Source organism: Falco rusticolus, chromosome 4, assembly GCF_015220075.1.
Source record: "Falco rusticolus isolate bFalRus1 chromosome 4, bFalRus1.pri, whole genome shotgun sequence".
Classification (NCBI taxonomy): Eukaryota; Metazoa; Chordata; class Aves; order Falconiformes; family Falconidae; genus Falco; species Falco rusticolus.
Window position 1 is genome coordinate 109913866 of NC_051190.1, and position 20604 is coordinate 109934469.

The 20604-nt window shown below is 43.6% G+C and overlaps 1 long non-coding RNA gene across 2 annotated transcripts; it reads left to right on the top strand.

Annotated features, from left to right (window-relative positions):
* Positions 1-4291: 4291 nt before the first annotated feature.
* LOC119147659 lies at positions 4292-18799 on the top strand. 2 transcript variants are annotated; one of them, XR_005104104.1, is made up of 2 exons: positions 4292-4403; positions 11770-18799. It is a non-coding gene; the product is annotated as an uncharacterized LOC119147659 (long non-coding RNA). The 2 variants fall into 2 exon arrangements; XR_005104103.1 differs by lacking the exon at positions 4292-4403 and adding an exon at positions 11150-11481.
* The last annotated feature ends 1805 nt before the right edge of the window (positions 18800-20604 follow it).

Below are 20604 nucleotides of genomic sequence, written 5' to 3' on the forward strand. Positions count from 1 at the left end.
GCTGGCTAATGGAAAGGGGTGTCTCTGATCCTGGTGGATGGCTTAGAGGTCCTCCTGGGTCTGTCTGCAGTTCCTGCCCTTTCACACCCCTGACAATTTGACTTGCACTAATTACTGAGTGGCTCCAGTACCAGCCTGCAAGTTTTCTTCCACAAGGTGCTAGTCTTTGGGTAGCAGGAGTGCCGGAAATGAAAGCTAACAGACAGATTTGAAAATAAGTTCTCTCCCTCTCTCTTTCTCTTTGTCTTTCTGTCCTTTAGTGCAGTATCAGTTTGCAGGAGATTAATTTTATGTAAAGTTTTACATTTCAGATTGTGATCAGCATTGTTTTTCTCTTGGTTGGCTCTGAGAAAACATATATTCAAGTTTGAGAATTCATCATGTCTGATTAATGATGTGTATATAGAGCTTCCTGTATCATCTTCCTTCTTTTGGTCTTTTTTATTCAGTTGTTTGCTGTACTCCAACCCTGCGGATAGATGGTTCTGCAGTGATGAATGTAAAGTTTGCATAAGCCATGTAACAGCAGGACAGCCTATTATCACTGTACATTTTCCATGGCTGTGCAAACCTCTGTAGGCTATTTTATTGCTAATAGATCCACAGAGAAACAGTAGTGATTTTATGACTCTTTTTAAAATGGAAATTCATGTTTGAGAAATACAACTGGGAGGAAACAGATGTAAACCACTTAAGCATTTGCAGAAAATTGAGATGCACACTCTTATTTACAGACCCACATCGCCTCCGTCGTTTTATTTTCAAAATTAAAATAAGCAATCTGTTTGCCATGGGAAATGAGGAACTGTAAACTTGTTTTTCCTTTACAAGGCAATGGCCAGTGTCACTGTCTCTGTGCTTAATGGCATTGGAGAAAAGGGATGACAATTCTGCCACACACCCCCACACCCCCCGCCCTAGATTTTATTGTCTATAACACATTCCCTTTGTAATCTGTGTAAGAGGTATGCAAGTGGGAAAGATTTTTGCATAACCATGTGTCTGAATTCACATTATGTTATAAAAGCTAAAATGATTGCCCAGCCTATTATAAGGTTTTACCCAAGTATCTAAAGCTACTGGAGAATCGATTCTAAAACTTTAATACCAAACAATTGCAAAGCATTTACACTCATGTCAGAGTGCTAGTGTGCCCATTGCCTGCATCAGCAGAAAATATTTCTTCCTTCTTGCATGCTGTTTTAGATTGCTGATTTTGATGGCCAAACATCACATTGGAAAATTGTTCTAAAATACTCCTATAAGTTCTGTTGAAAATATGAACTCATGAAATCAACTGTCAAAAAAAAGACAGAATTTAACATTTATTAGTTATAATAATAGTTTGTGCTGATGTGATGTACATCCCTGCATCCATAGAGACTGGAACTATACAACCTCTCATTCCTCTTTTAAGAATGGGGCGTTATATATACTTTACAAATAGCTGACCAGGGACACAGCACTTTATGGAGGCTTGGATCTATGTCATGGGATGGCTGAAAACTGAAGGTTGGAAGAGCACCCAGTCAGTCCTCTATTACTCGGTAGTCACCACCATACACATAGTTTTTCAGCCATGTATTTCTGAATTATTGCTTGTTTTCCCAGAAAGTTAGGGGGCTGCAGTGTTAAATTACTTTAAAAGGACTCACAATACGCTATCACATCTGAAGAAGGCCACTGAGTAGTGTAAAAAGCTCTACTTCCAGCAACCTTTGATGTGGGGAATGTGAAAAAAATATAAATAATTTAAGCATCAACTGGTAAATGAAGATAGAAAACCCCCTCAGGTGCTGGCGTGCTGAATGTTGTATGAGAACTGTGTCTCACAGGAAACAATCTTAGCGATGTCCTGTGACAGCCAGGTGTATACCTGCAATAATGCTTCCCTACAGCAAAAGCAACATGCCCTGAGAGGCAGGAGCCCCAGATGTCTCCTGGTCACAACTCCCTGATGAAAGCTGGCCTCAAAGCTCAGGTGAAGCCACGCCCTTCTTCTCTGCAGCCACTCTGGTAGTCATCTGGACACCGTGTTCTTGAGAAGACCTCAAAATTGTGATGAAGCAGCTGGGAAGAAGGTGGAGGGTGTCACTGAGATGCCCCACTTGGGCATTCTTCTGTGCCGTAAGAAGAAAAGGAAAGGAGAGCTGCTTTTATTAAAGGCAAAGCCACCGGTGTGCCTGCATCATGTCAGCACAGCTTGCAAGCAGGAGAGGAGCAGGAGCAGCCAGGGAGAGCAGAACTGGCAACATAAAGTGCCCAGGGAGCAAGGATGCAAGCTCTCAGAGAGCAGACTGAGGAGAAAGAAAAATCAGGTGTCAGGAAAGAATGGCCTGGGGAAGTGGGGAAGCAAAACAGCTGGGATGGGAGAGCTCCCATAAAGAGCAAAGCCAGACACTAATTCCACTTTTGGGAGGAAAGACTAAGACACATATTGCATTAAAGAGAGCTAACAACACAGACTGCCTTCCCTAATGTTATTCTTCCGTGCAAGCAGTTTCCATAGTGATGTTGCTTGATTGCAAGCAAGAGAGGAGATGGCCACAAGGCAATCTCTGCTAGGATGCTGTTCACACCATGAAAAAGCATGAGACCTCAAATCAGTTCAAGAAAAAAACCACCCCGCACTGCAGCTGCTCAGTCCCCAAAGTGTGGCTGGGCAGGGCAGGGTCAAGCAGTCTCGTCCTACCCTTGGGCAAGTGAGGAGACTTTCCCTTTCCAGGCTGGAAAGCCTGCAGGGAGCAAAATTTCTTGCTGACCCCACTACATCTGCCACCAATGTGCCCACTGCATCCCAGCCCTTGGGGCGACTATTCAGAAAATGTGCTTCAGCCCTCCAGTCCATCACGAACACATTCAGGAGTGACACTGGTAAGCTGGAAGAGCCGACAAAATTTCACACAAAAAACAAAGCAAAAGAATTCTTTCTTATACTTTCCTATACTTCACTCAACGCTGATTTGTACATTAAAGAGCTTTATTGACCCCTGGCAGTTAAACGGAAAGCTTTCTTGTTGTAGCACTGAAAGAAGGGACAGATTTTCCAACAGCTGTCTAATATCTCTGTCAACACGGAAATGAAATAGATTTAAGGACCTTAGAAAAGCATTTGAACATTTAGTGCCCAGTAATAATGAATTCCAATGTCCCCTTGCACAAACGGGAATTACTCTCAGTCTGTTGTACCACCTTTCTAAAAAACATCTGGCACAATTCTATTTTTGGAAAAAAAATATCATCTAAAAGCAAGCTACTAGCTGGCCATCTCTTTATTAACCCAGCTATGGAAGCACAGTGTTTGAAAAATGCTTGTGTGAACCTATGTGTCATGTTCAGGCCCACGGGGAAAGAAAAGGGTAACGATAAATAGCTAAATAACAGAATAAATGAGAGTCGATTTCACTGGGATTTGTGAGGCACACCGGAACCCTTCAGATTCATGTACAGCAGCGCTCAGATCAATGGACAAAGTAAAAAACATCACAGTGTTCCCATCCTCCAGCTGCACACAGCAATCCTTGTTCTTAGATCAAGGCACTGTGATAAAGAAAGATCAAGCAAATATAGCCCGAGGATCTGTGAACAGATGTCTGCTCCTTTCCTTGGTCCAGCCCAGCCTGATACAGTTCATATCTTAAAACCAACAACAAGATTAAGCAATTATTCCCTATACGCTTGTTATTGTCATCCAATAAAGCAACATCTAAAATAATAGCTTTTCTCCTGCCACCCAAGGTAGAGTACTGCAGAAAAATGTGTTGGAACTGATTAGGTTAGAGAGATAGGTCTGCATAAATAATTGCTGAAAGTCAACTAAGTCAAAATAATAATAGCAGAGAAAATTAACTTTCAGATAGAAAAGCTACCTGCCTACGCTCTCATTTTGTATACTGAAGACTAATTCGGCAAATGAAGAATACAGATCTTGGGACAAAGTAGGTAACCCATGGATTCATGGTGATAGCTGTCACAAAAAGCAGGTCTACCCTGAGATCAATTTGCCTCAAGAAGATTTAAATTCATTATTATTTTTATTTTTATTATCATTATTATCATGGAACCTTGTTAGGATTTATACAACTTGGTTGTTTTGCCCTGTATGTCAAAGCCTAGACTTTTAGGTACAGATAACTAGGTTAGAATACTTGAAGCAATTCAAGATTTCCTTCCATACAGTTGAAAGATGTATTTATCTTCCTGAATTTCTTTTTTTTTTTTTTGGCTCCTATCTATCATCAGTTACTTTCTTCAAAACTAGCACACTGTCCAGAGTAGATTTCTTCTTCAATTAATATTGCCGTAGTCATTAAAAATAATCACTTTTCTGTGCAGGCAACAACAGCTTGAATGTGGAAGCCTTGATGACAATCCTGCTGCTCACAGGAGAGGAAATGTCTTGGGTCAGTATCTCATCTCTTCAAAATCTCTCTTCTTGGTCTTGAAATAATAGATATAGCCCCATTTGTCTTGTCAGTACCATTCCCTCTTCACAAGAAGGAGCCAGTTCAGAGTAATCTTTACCACCATGTTTTATGCAGGAGTCTACATCTAATAGCAAATACTCCTCTCGGGCCAAGTTGATGAGAGCGGTGTCATGTCTGCTAAGCACTTCTGCTGTCTGCCTAGCTCATTTGGCATGGCCTATTGGTCTCCTTTTCTATTTTTACTTCCATTTTTTTATTACTATCCCAGAAATGGATATGTTTCAAGTAATCTGACAGGTTATCTCTCCTCCTTTACTATTTTATTAGTTTCAGTGAAATGAATTTTGTATGGCTTCTTTTGCTCATCATCATAAACACCAAAGAAGTACATTTTTCCCGGCAAGTGAAGTCTGACAATTCTGTATTCAGGACCGAATGTCAGTTAAATAACATTGTGCTGATCCACTGTGAAAACAAGCAAAGCATGCCAAACCTCCCCCAAAATCTGACATCTCACAGTTACAAAGTGGTTTTCCTACCAACCATTAGGTTGTGGCTGAAGGCACTTTTAAGGCTAGTGAAAGTCTTATACTTCCAGACGAGCCTCTATTTACAAGTAATAAAAGAATTTCTGTATTTTCATTCGCATGCAGAACCTAAGTTGGACAGTGTGCATATGATGAACATGCAGGACTTGTGAGACTTATCAGTACTGAACTTGTAAAGTTGTCATTTGGAAGACTGTTTCTGCATTATCTTTATACTGAGCCTGAAGTTACAGAGCATGTGGCTGAAGGCAAACTTTTAGGGATTCTGCAAATGACCTAACCATAGCTCACAGGCATGAAAATGGAGAATTAGTCCCAGAACCCTTCTTATCACATATGAAACTCGGAAAGATACAGCTGACATGGAAAATGTGAATAATCAGGAATATTTTTTGCATGTGGTTCCCCATTGTTGTCCCTATCCCATCCTGACTGCCCAGGGTGGCTCTTGGGTTTGGTGAAATCTATGATCTTTGTCCCTCAGTGATGATGGAAACTGTTGCCCAATGCAACAAAGGGATAAAGTTGACTTGAGGTAGATCTTGAGGTTAATGAAGTCCTTTACCTGCTGTCATACACCCCATTGCAGACTCTCCCTAGTTTATTGCAATCCTCATGTTTTTCTTAGTCTTGTAGTCTTCTTTAGTTTGTAGATTTCTCCACACAAAGATTTAAGTCCTTATAGTTTCAAGGAAAGGTGTGAAAATGTCAAAAAGGCAATAAAAAATCAAAAGGCAGATAAAAGAACTGTGACTACATATGGATGCTGTAAATCTTGGGAGTATTAGTGAATCTCACTATTATTAACACTGCATAAAAGGAAATTCTTGACTTTAGAAATCTTAATCATCAGTTTTGGAATGCCTGGCGTTGGCAGGACTGTGTGCTGTCTTACAGAGATTCAAAAAGCACTGCATACCACAAGCCTTCCTGTATCCTGGAGGTATAAAATATGCAAGAGCATCCTGTTTCTATTAGATGTCCAATATTCATATATGAAATCACGTTTTGGCCACAAAAGAGAAATTAATAACCCATCACTCACCATTTTCTATGGTAATTAAGGATTTGCACTAAACTGAGCATTGCAAATTTTCCATGTGCCAATTTGCTGCTGCTTTTTAGTGTACTAGCTGAGGAGTCCAGAAATCAAAGAGATGTAGCAACTTCAAACACGGATACCTAGAGCTGTGCTGTTCTGAATGAAAATGGACACAGAAATGGATGTTAACATTTTTCTCTATAGGTTCCTTCACATGGACATGTTTGATGCTTTCCTCTACTGGGGCTGAAGCTGGAATTAAGTAATGAATAAACATGTCTCGCTGAAACAACTTTGACATTTCAACTAAGTTTACACATTAATTAAGATAAGGTTGTCCTAGTCCCCCCAAAAAGGAGCAGAAATTTGACAGAACCCGGTGGCTGAAGTATAATATAAAAAAGCTGTATGAACACTTTGTTAAATGCACAGATTTAACCCTGCTGTTTTGCTCCTAATCATTATTAATTGCCTCCAGTGGTGGACATTAATTTCCCTATTGCAGCAACATGCATCTTGAGTTTGGGCATATCCTAATATATCAAGTGGGACAGGTGATATAATTCAGCTGGTCACAGCTGGAAAGAAGACAGCCACCCACATGCAAGCAGTCTGTCAGCCTTAGTTACGCTGCAGACACCACCACAGCCTCCGTAACAACATTGTACATTTATCTCTGGGGATAACTTTACAAGAAGTACAGCCGATCAGTTCATCCCATTTAATCTGCTGTTGTCTTAGGAGGAATAAGAATACTTTAGCCTGGGCTTTTTAGCTCCGAATTTCGTGGGGGGAAGAACTTGCACACATGGCTGGGCTGTTCCACAGAAGAGCCTGATCCTCTCCTGGTCATCAGAAAGGGGAGGGAGTGGGGATGGTTTCCCCAAACAGGGCATGCCCCAGTAGCCAAAAGTCCAGTGCTGCCATCTGGACCATGAGATATTTGCATTCACACCCCCAAAGTACCTGATTCAGACTGGAACCTGCTTCCCAAGCATTTGATTTGTAGGTTCGTGTACTGATCACCGAGCGGGAGAAGCTCTCCCAGTAAGCTAACTGTCTCCTTCATGTGGACAAGGGCAGAAGAAGTGGACATGGCTCCACCGTGGAAGGGACTGGTGGGGAGACTCCTCCATCTGAAGGCAAAAGATGCAGCTGCGGCTGCCTGCGGGCGCCTGGTGGGAGGAGAATGTGTCCTGCTCTCTGCTTTGAGGCAGAAGTTTCCACTCCAGACTCAGGAGGCACATACATTTCCACAAGAAGTTTCTGGGTTTGACAATGGCACATATCCAGGTGAAGAATGTTTCCTTGGAAAAAAGCGCCTTGCCCAAGTGTCCTGATTATATAGTTAATTAAACATGCAAATTACTGCTAGCTCAGAGTTCCTTTCCCAGCATGCCCCATAACTCCATCTCAGCAGCCGTTATGTTGCATGCACTGAATTTAAGCTAGAAGATAAAGGAAGTTTGCAGAAATAAAAAACTGCATAAAAGGATTTTGGGATTTGGCCCAGAGAAAAGATGAGAGTTTAAACTAAGCAGGACCAGGGTACACAGTTGCCTTTCTTAACTGTAATTTTCCGGCATTGCAGTTACCTTTATTTGTAGCAACCAGCAAAGGATTAACCGTGAAGCTGTTTAGCACTTTGTTTAATAAGTATGCACGAATCTGACTGCCTGTCCTAACCATTGTCCAAATGTGCAAAAATCATTTGTCCAGAAAAAGGGAAGAAATTAAGGATGGTGAAAATTTCTGGAACAGGATCTTCCATTTCCGTATTTTCAGTGAATTGTGAAAGCTCCTTTCCAGATGGAAATTTCTTTTTACTATAAAATGACGGATGTATTTTTGGAACCCGAGTCTCATGCTCCATTTGATGAGGCTTTAAGGCAGCTATTCAGGCCAGCTTAGTGATTCCCGGTAATACCTTCGCTCTTGAGTTCCCCACTATAAAAGTGAACTGCAAGAGTTTAAAAAAGCAACTTTGTTATTTAACAGAACAAGTCCTGTTGTAATAGCCTGACATGAACTTGATGGGTCTTCTTTCTGGTTCTTAGTTCTTGTGCTTTTCAAATTATCCTAATCGTATAGGTGTTATCCTGTGAATTCTAGCTGCATTTCACAGATATGCCTTATCATTCAAGGATGGCACCACAGAACTGTAGTCGTTTAATGAATCAGAACACTGAGGTGAAAGTAGCCCTTAGCATCTTAGCATGTAATAACACTTTACACCAAGCCTAAAAGCATTATGTAGTGTGTTTTTAAATGCTCAATGATTAAGCTTGATGCATTTAACCTAGCTGAAAATCGCAAGTATTAGAAATAGAGGAAAAATACTTTTACATGGCTTTGAAAGGGTTTAATTCTTCACTGTGTCTGTGAATTATTCCATACCAGGTCTTCCAAACGATATCTTGATAATTAGATCTCCGTTTCTTTAAAGGTGACATTCTGTCCTGACAGCATCTAAATTACATTGTTTTCTTTTCCTGTTGGGACAACACGTTGTCAAAGTAAATCCCAGTGCAGTTCGCTCTGCCTCCCGATGTCGATGCCCACCTTTTCCCAGAGAAGAGCCCAGGCTGTGCCTTGGCAGCATGCTGGTGCTGATCAGCTACCACAGGCATCTGGGGCAGTGTTGACCTGTGTCTCGGTCCCCAGTTCGGCTGGAAGGAGCCAGCATACCTCCGGCAGCGGATGGGTCTGGCTCCTCAGCTACTTGATCCCTCTCAGCCTTCCCTGGAAAACTCTGTCTGCTTAAGCCGTAGACAGCTTCATATTTCATCTGGACTGGCACCTAGTTTGGAGGTCTGGAACACAGTGTTTATGCTCATCTCATCTTTTTATTGCCACTTCTAAAGCATGCTGGTTTACTACCCAGGAACCAAGTGAAGGCTTTAGTAGGGGAGAGATTTGCTACAAAATTCGGCCACGGAGGAAAACAATTCTGGATATGCTGCAGTTGCTGTCATGAACTTAATGAGATGGCTTTTTGTTATCTAGGCAGCAGGAGTGTTTGGGTTAAGCTGCCAGTGCCACTCCGTCACACATCTCTCTGCCAACCTGGGAGTCAGGTGGTCATGATCAAAAAGGGTCAATTAAACTGTTGGGCTGCCTGGTTTGGATGGCTTGACTGAACAGCCTTGCTTTAGCTAGAACTGTTATTTTTGAGTTCTCACAGGAAGATTCCAGTGTTATGATCACTGTTAGTAGCATCACTTTAAAGGAACAAAGGCTTTGTACCAGAAAGGCAACAGTAAGGAAAAAACCTTGCACAGCGGTACGTGGGCTGAGTTCCTTACAGCAGTGTACACTTCCCTCTTAATTAAAATAGTTAAACTGTGGAACTAGACATTGATGCAATATGTTGTCCCCATTCTGGAAATACATTCGCTAAGAGTTAATAAATAATCTATGAATTCTAATCTTTTAAAGTCATTTCAGAGGGATGAAGTCATCTGCTATAATTGTAAATGCAGTACCTCTGCCTTCACTGCATTCAAATGTAAAGGTGAGAAAGTGATTAGAGGTGCTGGGTTGCTAGAGATAGATGCTCCAATTTAAATGCCACACCATTTGTTTTTAGCAAATTGAGTCACTAGAACAATATTTCTTTCTATTGTAAAGCTTTAGCCCAGGATTTCCACCTGTTTATCCCAGATTTAGCTGGGCAAAGGGATGAATTTTCTTCTTACTAAATCTGCAAGGATTGCCTCAATCAATACAGGCTGCCTAGATAGACCAGATTTCCCAACTACACAGCACTAGTTACCTGGTGCCAGACGTACAAGTGTGTCACATTCTCATTTTAACATCTGAGGCAAGTCTTGCTGCAGGAGCACAGCTGAAGCTGCTTTTGATAAATGTAGGGACATGGTTCTCCTTTTCTTTGCTTTTAACAGGAGTTGAGCAGACTTGCCTGGAAAACTAAGATTTCCATGACCAATTTCAGATCCTAAACTGAAAGTACATGGCAGGCTGTGAATCTCTCCAAGTAGTGGGGTGACTAGTCATTGCTGAATTTGGTTTCTCATCGCCAGAGTGCTATCAGACTCAGGGTGGATCATTTAAAACTGGCTTGTGGGTGACTATTTTGCCCAGCAGCCACAATCAGGACGGCAGGATAGACGCTTTTATCTCTGATACCCATGATTCCGCAAGCAAGTTTCATTCTCTTGTTGACAGTCAAATTAGCTGACACAATGCTGTCAGGCAGTGCAGGCAAGGATAAGCCATATCATGCTTCAGATTCACCCAACTCCCATCAGCTGCTTACTTGTGACAAAATGTCATGATTTGGAGCGTGACTTTTCCTCATCTGTAGTGAATAGTGAGTTTTAATTGAAATTGCACCATCAAAGGGCTGCAGTCAAGCATTGCTGTGCTTCTTGGTGATCACAAGCCCAATGGGAATGATTTTAATGAAGCAGAGAGCCCAAGAACTCACTGGCTAAAGTCCCACCTAAAGGAAAACTCAAGAACACTTGGAAGTGTAGAAATACTCAGGGCAAAGATCAAACTTACTTTTGTTTTCGCATGTCCTGGAGTGTAACAGAAATGTTACTCGCTAGAGATCCAGCCTTGGGTAAACCTAGTGCTGTGGAAATGAAAGACAGCCTGTACCGCTTTCCTAGGTCATTCAATACCCCAGCGTTTTACCTGAATGTGAATGGCAGCATTGTCCAGTGTATACATTACATAAAGACAGTCAAAAATGGTATATCAATGATAGCATCTTTAATAGCCATAAAAATAAAGTGAGGAAGACAGGGAGTGATAAATAAAGAACAGCCCGTATTGATCCATCTGCATCTGGTTTGTTAGATTTCTTATACAGTTCATGGGAACAAAAATCTGTCAGTTCATCCTCCTTCAAAATAAACTGCTTTCCATTAGCAGGCAGCAGATGATCTCATGGGTTTTAAAGAAACACGCAAGAGGGATCCGCAAAAAAGGATATGATGAAGATTATTAATATAGCAATAAATTTCATCAGCCTTGCCTCTTGAAAGTAGGACAACTGCACTCGGCAATAAAAATATTAATAGCAGTCTGAAGCTCTTCTGTAGCTCTGTAACCTCCCTATGTCACTCACTGTTTTAAAAGTAGCTTTAAAAGTGGTGCTGAAGCCCATCTGCTAGGAAAATGCAATGCCTTAAGTGTGCATTAATCCCGGTTCCCACGTGTGGCACCTTCACAGTGGTCCTGCTGCGTCTGAGGACTGCCACGTTCACCTGGCAGAAGACGAAGAGAAGCTCTGGAGTCCCTCTGCAGTCACCTCCTGGAGAAGCCTGATTGCAGCTAAGCCAGCCAGCCTGGCATGCGCACAACTCGCTGTGTCTCTTCACATCTGGTGAACGATCTATAGGACACTGATACTCGTATAGCAGCCTTGGGGCTGCGCCATAACCAGCAGGATGGGAGAAGGGCCTGGGAGTGAAGGAGACACGAAAGCTTTACGGTATTTATACAAATTGTCTGGCACAGATTGTGCCAGAGCTACTGCTCCCCCCCCAGGGTGTCATTTCACCCCAGGGCGGCACACTCCTTCACCAGCCCACCCGTCCTCTGCCTCGGCTGCCAGGGGCTTCCTTGTCTTCAGTGGATGCTCTCTTTAGGCATTGCTCGGTTGGGGTGTGCTGACACATCCCATGAGACCAGTGCCCCTTCCTACATCCAGTGTTGCCCAGGAAGAACAAATAAAACTACTTCTTGCCCTATGATTTTTTCACTGTGTTCCTTTTTCCAGAAAGAAAGCCTTCCTCTCTTTCCTACAAGGATCAGATGTCTCAAAAATTCAGTGCTCCAAGAACTGGAGTCAATCTTTTGCACTTTGTTGCATGACTGCATTAGAGATGAAAAGGCCATAAGCACAGAAACAGGACCGAGCCGCTATGGAGCTGGTGACGGGACATCCCTCTACGACTGCAAAGGCCAAGTAAGTGAATAAAGCTGAGGCTGAGCTTACAGCCTACAGTACACGCTGCTTTTGGCATGGTGTTATTACCAATCTGTTCAGAGGCAAGTACATAGGGGACTTTGGAATATGTGCATACATGTGCTTGGTGGGCTCCATGTGCTCTCCAATATGTAAAATGTTTTTCCCTTTGAAAGCCCAGGTGCTCAAGGCTAGATTCACGGAGCGTGTGGGAGGTCTTTCGCAGGGCTGCTCTTTCCCTCCATGGAGAAGATGCCTGAGTGTTGAGTGCACACTGTTTACCTTCCAACCATGACACATGCTTACATATTTTGCAGGGGAACAGCAACATTTCTAAGAAAGACAGCACTGAGCAAACAGCTCAGAAATATTCCCTATTTTCAGTTAACTCAAACTGTTGAACATTTTCATTTCTGCTGGGTTTTGAGCATGATGCGGTTCTGATACGTCACATTGCATTAGGACTTCACAGAGGGTATTTGCCCATCTCAGTTTCTGGCTTCCTGCAATATGAGCAAACTGACTTATTTTCTTATCAGAGTCTCATTTCCCACCCACGACTCACAAGAGGAATAAAGCCCTGCTATGGACAGCAAGATGCAAAGAGCTTCTAGAAAGCCGCTGCTGCTGCAGTTCACCAGCTCCTTAAATTCCAGCTACTTCACTTTGTTTTCCTGAAGAAGTGTTATTGAAGCCACTGCTGATTTAAACTCTTTCCCAAGTGAGTGTGAGATGAGCAGTGGAGGGAGCAGCAGCCAAAAATATCTGTATGCCACTAAGAGGCTTTTGTTGACCACGTTTTACCTTGAAGCTGCCGATGCAAGGACCACCGTCAGGGTGCAAGTCACACCATTTCATTTGGAAGGCATTGTTTCATATCTACAATTCTCATGTGCTGAAACACATCATCTAAGCAAGGTCACCTTCTAAGAAAGGTGTGATGGCATCCAAACTGCCTGTTGTCCCAGACCCATGCTGATTTCTAAAGCATGCCATGGGACTGGCTGAGGGGGAGTTCCTTGTCCCAGGGCAGGAGCACGCTGGCAACCTCAAGGAGCAGACAGCTGCCTTCCAGCACCTGGGAATGCATCAGGCTATGGAGAGACACATTGTCTGGTACAGGTCCCATTGCTCCATGCCTCCTCAGCTCCCCCGTGTATTTTAGATGCTACTGTACAGTGTATTTCAGTATAGCTCCCAGCACAGCTTCAAGAAGGGAGGCAGAGGAGTGTCGAGCAATATTGTTATGAACAAGCCTTTAGCCCAGTATCACTGTTTGACAGATTTGAGTTCTTTATCCTGCTTGTTTATCACATATGCACACACACGCACACGTACATACACACACTTAAATAACCTCTGTAGTGCAAAGCTCTGCTACTCCCTTTGTCCTTGTATCCTTTCCTCTAATGTTTATGACCCATTTTCAAAGGCATGTGCTGCTATCTGATGATCTGTATCTTTTCAAGTCTGCATGCAGACACGCAATCTCACTGTCTGGGTAATGCTTCCAATGGACAGCCTTCCAACAGAGTCACTTTCCTCTTCCCTCCTTTGCCCCCTTCCCACGGATAAAAATGACTGATGAAACCCATTACTTATCTATCAGATAATAGATCTACTTTGACACAGATTCCTTCTAAAACTCTCTTTTAGCAAGATTTGTTCTGGATGTCGAGGAGGCATTCGGCTAAAACATTGCTTTTGTTGGGGGGTTAATCTAGCATTTAAATTCTTTTTCTCTGTTGACTTCTTTTGTGGAAAATTGGTCCCCTATGTACAGCAGAATTTAGCTGATCCATACTTTTGTGATAAAGTAAAAAGGCAGTGTTACAGTAAAAAAAATCTCCCCGTAATGGTAATGCTGACAGTATCGTGTTTTGTAGTCATGATTAAGATGCATGCAGCAAAATCCTGACACACAGACCAGGAAAAGATGCTGCCATGAAAAGGGATTTAGTTACTTTCTGTTAGTTCTAGAGCATTGCTGGTGATTAGGGAGAGAAGGAGCTCTGCTTTGTAGTTTTGGCCACACTTCAAAACATTGTGCCCTACTACACCAATTACAAAATGGTTTAAGCCCTGAAAAAATTTAAATCAACTGCAAGGGGTTCAATTCATTTCTGTGTTCGGGGCCACGCTTCTGACCTGCAGCAGCAGTGCCTGGGACCCTTTTGCATGTTGTGTTTTCCAGCTGCCTCAAACCCTTGCAAGTCTATCCAAACACAGAGAAACTCAGATTTGCTGGTTGTTTCCCAATGCATTTTTGACAAATGGAAAGATGCTCCCAGGTGACATTCCAGGACTCCAAACCCAGGCCAATATTTCTAACACAAGGAACTTCCAAACCCTGCAAGCCACAACATCTGGAGTTACAGCAGTCATTGCAGGGCCTGCTTATCAGACAAACAGCTTCATGCAGCCTGGTACATGAATAACTCCCATCCGCTGCATCCACCGAGGGGGCAGTGGGGGTCATACCCCAACATTGCCCCCCCTTACCCTTACCTCACACCTCCAAAGTGCTCCTGCTGCTTTCAGTGCATTGGTGTCTGTATGGGGAGAGCCTGACTGGGTGAGGGATGCACACGTGCTGCTTCCAGCAGGGATGTGTTCCTGCAGTTCTGTGGGGTGCCTGCTTCCTCCAGAGCCTTGCAGGGACATTTACTCCTTTTTCCTGCAGACTGATGTGCCTTCTCCCTGGGGGCTGCAAGGCGTAGCGAGGATGAGAATGGCAGTGGCTGTTTGGTATACATGCTTGTGGGGGATGTATAGGTGACTACAGTTTCCAATTTGGCAGGGCTCCCAGAAATAGCTCTTGCAGAAATATATATTCCTGAAATGACCTAAAAATAACCCAGTAGCAACCTGAAGTGTACATAAAATTCGAAGATAAAGATGCAGAAGGTATAAACCGCGCTGCTCTGCCTGCATCTGTGTCCCAGGGAGCGCCTTTATGGTGGTGTTACCCCAGCCCCAGGCTTTATGTTGTGCCTCACCCCACAACCACGACACTCCGCTCTTGGTTTGAAGAACTTAGCTTGAAAGCAGCAGAACGATTGCTGTTGCCTGGGCTGGTCGAGGGGCACCCATGCCTTTGGAGGACATTTTACTTGTCTGTATGAAATGAAATCCTCAAAAGATATAAGGTCTCCTGGGAACAGGGAGGCTGAACCGAGAGATGTAGCATGGTGAGCCCCAAACCAGCAGGACCTCTTCCAACATGTGTTGGCAGCACCGTGGAGCAGGAACCTGGGGTCCCCGCTTCCCATCCAAGGACCACTGCTCTTCACAAGTGTTATAAAGCACTCAAAGTGAAAAAAAAATAAAAATCCAACCAAACCCGCAGCTTCTTGCATATGCCATTAGTTTTAATATTACCTGCTATACAGAAATAGAGTTAAATTATCTTCAGCAGGTTTATCTCCATTTTTAACAGCAGTGTCTGAGAGTCAGCAGAGTCCTTCACAAATCCCATATCCAAAATTAATATATGAATATATTGAGAAATTAGCATGAAATGGACAATATGGCAAACTTATTTCACATATCCAGACAAAGACAAATGAAAATCAAGAATGTCTGCAGCATCCTGAAAGAAAAAGCATCTTATTGAATAAATTACACTTGAAAAGGCAGCAGCGTTTTTTTAATGTCCAAAGATTGATTCTCAGGACCAAACCTGCTTCTGTCTGCCCCATCCCGAGAGCTCTTCACAGCAGAGCTGAGTAAATAATTTGCAGTAGATAATTTACCTGCACAAAAGCTGCTTTTTTCACCTATGGAATGTCAGTGCCTTGATTGTGACTTTCTTTAATTTATTTGCAATTCAAATTTACTTGTCCAATTTATTATCTTTCTTCTTTCCTAACAGGTCAGATAGACTGTGAAGGGTCTGCTACAAGTATTTCAACCCGCCTGTTCAAAAGAGGGCTGAGTTCATCATGAGTAGTATCACAGAGGGTTGGGTTTTTTCCATCTGCAGGAACGCAGATTTTGTGATCAGGGGAAGAGCTTTGGGTTAATAATATAAATTTTATCTTGCTGGAGAGGTTTTCCTCAAAGCTTCAGCCCTGGAAAAGCAGTTGTACCACCATTTCTCTATGTGAAGAGCTGAAATGAAATCTTCTTTTCGTTACATTCACTTGAAATAATGGCACCTGCATCCCCAGGCCAGGTTGCCAGTGGCACAGTAAAAACCTCGTTCGCTTGCCTGTTTGCCCAGGCTGTAGAAAAAATTCCTGAGGAACTGGGACCCCTCTTGTGTTAAGCAGTGTCCCTTTTAAATGTGCTAATTGCAAAGCACAGAATGAAGAGAAATGGTCACAGCAGTGGTGGATGGAGAATTTTTGTCCCTCATTAGGCAAGTTTAAGCTCGAGGCTCTGGTAGAGCTTTGTCATCTCAGCCCAGCACTTCTGCTATATGGCAGTATTCGAGCGTGCAAGCTTCAAATGGGCTTTCCATGGGTGTTCATGTGAGCCAGGCTCCATCGTTCTAATGTCTGCAGAAGGCAAACAGAAAAGAGCTGGGAAAGCTGGGCAAAGGGAATCCATTTTCAAACCACCAGCAACACTAGTCTTAATGGAACTTAATGGATTCCCTGTTTCGGCCCCAGTATGGCAGAGATGATTAAAAAAAAAACCCCAAACCCAGAAAAAAGTCAGCATCAGCTAGCCAGGTTTTAATGGGACACCAGCTGTTAATGGGTGTTTACTACTGTTCATGCTGCTCCTTCTTCCTTCAACTTACATAGTCAGGTATAACCAGTGAATATGTTCCTGTTAATGTGAGTAGAGGACGGGTTTTTAGAGCAAGACTTCTCAGTTAAAACGGGCTTTAAATAGACAGCTACACAACCTTTTTGAGAAATTACTGCCTCACATAGCGTTTCTGGAATTTTTTGACTGTAATACCCAGTAAAAATTAGGCAAAACTTGGGAAGCTTGGTTACTGTTTTCATTTATCTTGTTTGCTAGTGTGGGTGTATGAGGGGTGAGGTGTATGTGCACAGTTTGATTTTCTATTTGAAATCCTAGCGGTTTCACAGCCATTTTCCCATGCTTGTGGGCTCTGCCCCAGGGGCTGATAATACTCTGCTGGAGGGTCAGATGCACCCAGCTGTGGACAGGCAGAGATAAAAGCTGCACGTGGCCCAAGAATCAGATCCAGTTTTGTCTGAAATCCCAAATGAAGGGCTCATTCCTCTCAGGCTGACAACAGTGCTTGCCACTCCAGTGGCAGTTGCCTCTGAAATGCACAGGAATTTTTTCCTCTTCTTTTGCCCTTCATTTTTGCAGGCCTTTACATGTCTCAGTCATGACCTTAGGTGAGACAAAAGCATCAAATTAACACGAGAGCCATGCTTCTGAAAGACAGGGCAGAGCCCCAGCAGAAGCCGCATCTCATGACAACTCAAGCCTGCCCTGTGCAACAGTATTGCTGAATGAGCATCCTCACCCACCACGGTCCTGCCAGGCTGCCATGGGGCAGCACAGACTCAGTTGCATTGCATTAAGGGCAAGGACGTGAAATATTCATGTGCCCACACACCAGACCCAGAAGTCCACAGGGTCCCAGTTGTGGACTCTCACCTCCCTGAGACCTCAGCAGCGAGGCTCCTCCATGAGCCATCTCTTCCCGACATGAAGCAGGACCGACTGCCTCTGGCCGGCTGAGTGACAGCCGAGAGGCTTTTAATGAGCATCTCTGCCCCTTGGCAGCGCTCGCTGAAGGAGACGGCAGCTGGGAGGGAGAGCTGCAGTATCGGGCTGAATTACCCTGAATTATTCTTTGCATGCCTAAAAAGACATAACCATTATTTAGAAAAGTTCAAAAACCAACAATGCATCCAGCACATAAAAGGCAGAGGGGAAAAGAACCCCACAGCATGAACCTATATTTTAAAATAAATTTCATTTATCCTAATTGCCCCTTTTCTGAACCACTAACAGAAGAAACCTTCATGATAAAAGCTGAGGAGGGACGGGAAGAAACCAAGGCCCTGTGGATAATTCAGGAGTGATATGCCGTGCATAAGAAGTGGTACTGAAAAATGCATGAGAGCCGTTTTGTTAAAAAAATGGACTGTGGAAATGCTGGCTTCCTTGGAAGAATCAAGAGCAATAAATAAAAAGAAGAAAGACTGCAGGAAGCCTGAAACTTAGAGCAGAAAGCTTGCAAAACCCTGTCTGGGTTGGAAAAGAGGAGGCACTGCAAGTTTTCAGAGAGAAGCAGACGAGATCTGGGGATGCATTTGATGAAGGCCCCAAGTTTTGCAGATGGTCAAGGTCAGGGCACAGAAGGAGGCTGTAGCCACCAACACAAATGAGGATTTTTGCTCTGGGGGAGAAAGGCAAAAAACCCAGTCAGGTCTAGAAAAGCTGTAGCAGGAAGGAGTGCCACAGCCGGCTCCTCTTTCTCCCGCTGCCCGGTCCCAAGCTGCTCAAAGGGGAATGATGACTGGAAGTCAACGCGCAGCAGCGGGGAATAAAGACGTACTGCTGAAGCACAGCCTGCCCGAGATGAGTGTGACATTGGTTTTGTGTGACTGTCATACTCAGACTGGTGTCCAGGAGCTGGAGTATTGTACCAATGACATGGCAGTGGATTGCATTTCCTCAATGGCAAAGGCGAGCTGGGGAGACCAGGGGTGAGTGGGCTTGGTGTCAGCTCGAGTGAGCAGCGGGTGCTCCCCGATATAAGAAGTGCCAGCCTTCGCTCCTTGTTTAATTGTTAACCACAAAACATACAGCTCTTGCAACACACCGGGTGACCAAATAGATGCAGGGGTTACACCTGAAATTCAGAGAACACAAGGATTCAGCCAGGGAGGAAAAAAAATATTCATTTGCAGCTACATCTATAAAACAAGATTGAGGATGTCATTAGGCATCGGGCACTGCCCGTCTGGTGAAGTGGTTCCTGAGCCTGTAGGTAGGCTGCAAGGAAAGTGAGCTGGGTAATTGCCTTTCCCGGGGCATCAAACACAGGGATGGGGTGGGGGGAGGGGGCAAAATAGTGATGAAAATGTAGTGCCGCGCTGCCTGCCCGATTATTTAGCAGGTGCATGTGTGAGTGTGTCTCTGTGCACACCTTTAATGAGCCTAGAAATCAAACGACTTCTGCAGAGTCTCTCATGATCTTTAAAGGACCCCTCTGTGGTGCATTTTAGTGGCAGGTTTATAAAACCCCCATGGAAAAGCTCATCACTGATGCCACTTCCCAGGCTTGGGAGGCAAAGCATCCCCGAGCAGGAGGGATCCAGGAACCCCGGGGAGCCCCCAGCGTGTCTCTCTGCCCTCCTTCTAGTGGCCACCAGCACAAGAAACACAATTAGGGTCCAAGTCAGCCCAGCTGATGCCCAGCTGTCAGCCCCTGATGGAAATCCTGGAGGCAGGGGGCAAGGGTCTCAGCTGGGTAGGAGCAGTGCATTAAACCCACCGGGCTCGTGCAGGCTCCAGAGCCCCACCGACCGCTCCAGCTCTAAGCTGGGGGGAAGCAGGGGCTTTGCACCCAGATAAAAGAGGCCCTCTTTGTCATGCTCATCCAGCAAAGCAAGATGCTCATTAAATTATTTTCTTATTTTAAGTGCCTGGCTTGGGAAAACAAGAGAAAAAACAGGCAGAATTTCACAGCCCTGGCCAAAGACTTTCTCTTTTCTTATCACTTTCGCCCTGAAGGATCCGCTATGCACTGGCAGTCCCAAAGGTGTTACCATGTTCTTAAAATGTTTTCAGTATAATTTGACCTGGTCAGTGTACAATAAAGCCAAAGCACGATCTGACAAGCACAGGACTGACACTTACATGTTGGTCATATCTTCCTTCCCCACAGAGATGTGCCTAGGAAGAAGGAAAAGCCTTTATAAAGCCCCTGAAACTGGCTAAAATTAAAAAAGGCTGAAAATGGGAATTTCTGGGGAAAAATTAACACTCTGAATTTTTTATTTTAAGTGAATTCAGGAGGAGAACCACACCTTCTGCTTGTATTTCTTTGAATTATAGAAAGGAAATGCCACACAAAATTGTTTTGTTTTCTTCAAAGCTGTTGATAACTTAGGTGTTGATGACTTACGCGTTTCATGTTGCCATGTCAGGAGGAAAGGCTGGGTCTTCAAAATATTAAAATAATTTTTTTTGCATAAAAATGAATGAGTTCTTTGTTCCTTTCACTTTGAGATGCTCTGTGGAGAGTGTATGCTCAGCAAGTCTAAAAACTTTCAGGATAACCTGTCACAGCCTCTAGGAACAGACTAAATAAGTGTTAACCAAAGCATGAAATATGAAACACAACAACACAAGACAGAATGAATTGAAACTCTGCTCTGATTTCAAATCACGCATAAGCAGATTTCCTTGCAATAAGCACAATGACTGATTTTTTTTTCTTTTCCCTTGTGTTTCGTTTGTGTTATTGTTTTGCAAGGGGGTGCGGGATGGAGGGGGGAAGGAGAGGGAAGTGGCATCTCAAAATATTCAGCCTGTTCCAAATTAAATTATTTCTGTTATTCTAAGCTGTGACCCATAAAAAAATGAGTGGGGAAAACTGTTCAGAAAATGGGTATCTTTGAAATGTGTGCTTTCCACTGCTCTTTCTACGGCTAATGTTGTCTGGTCAGAAGGTACTAATAGCCCTCCGTGGACAGC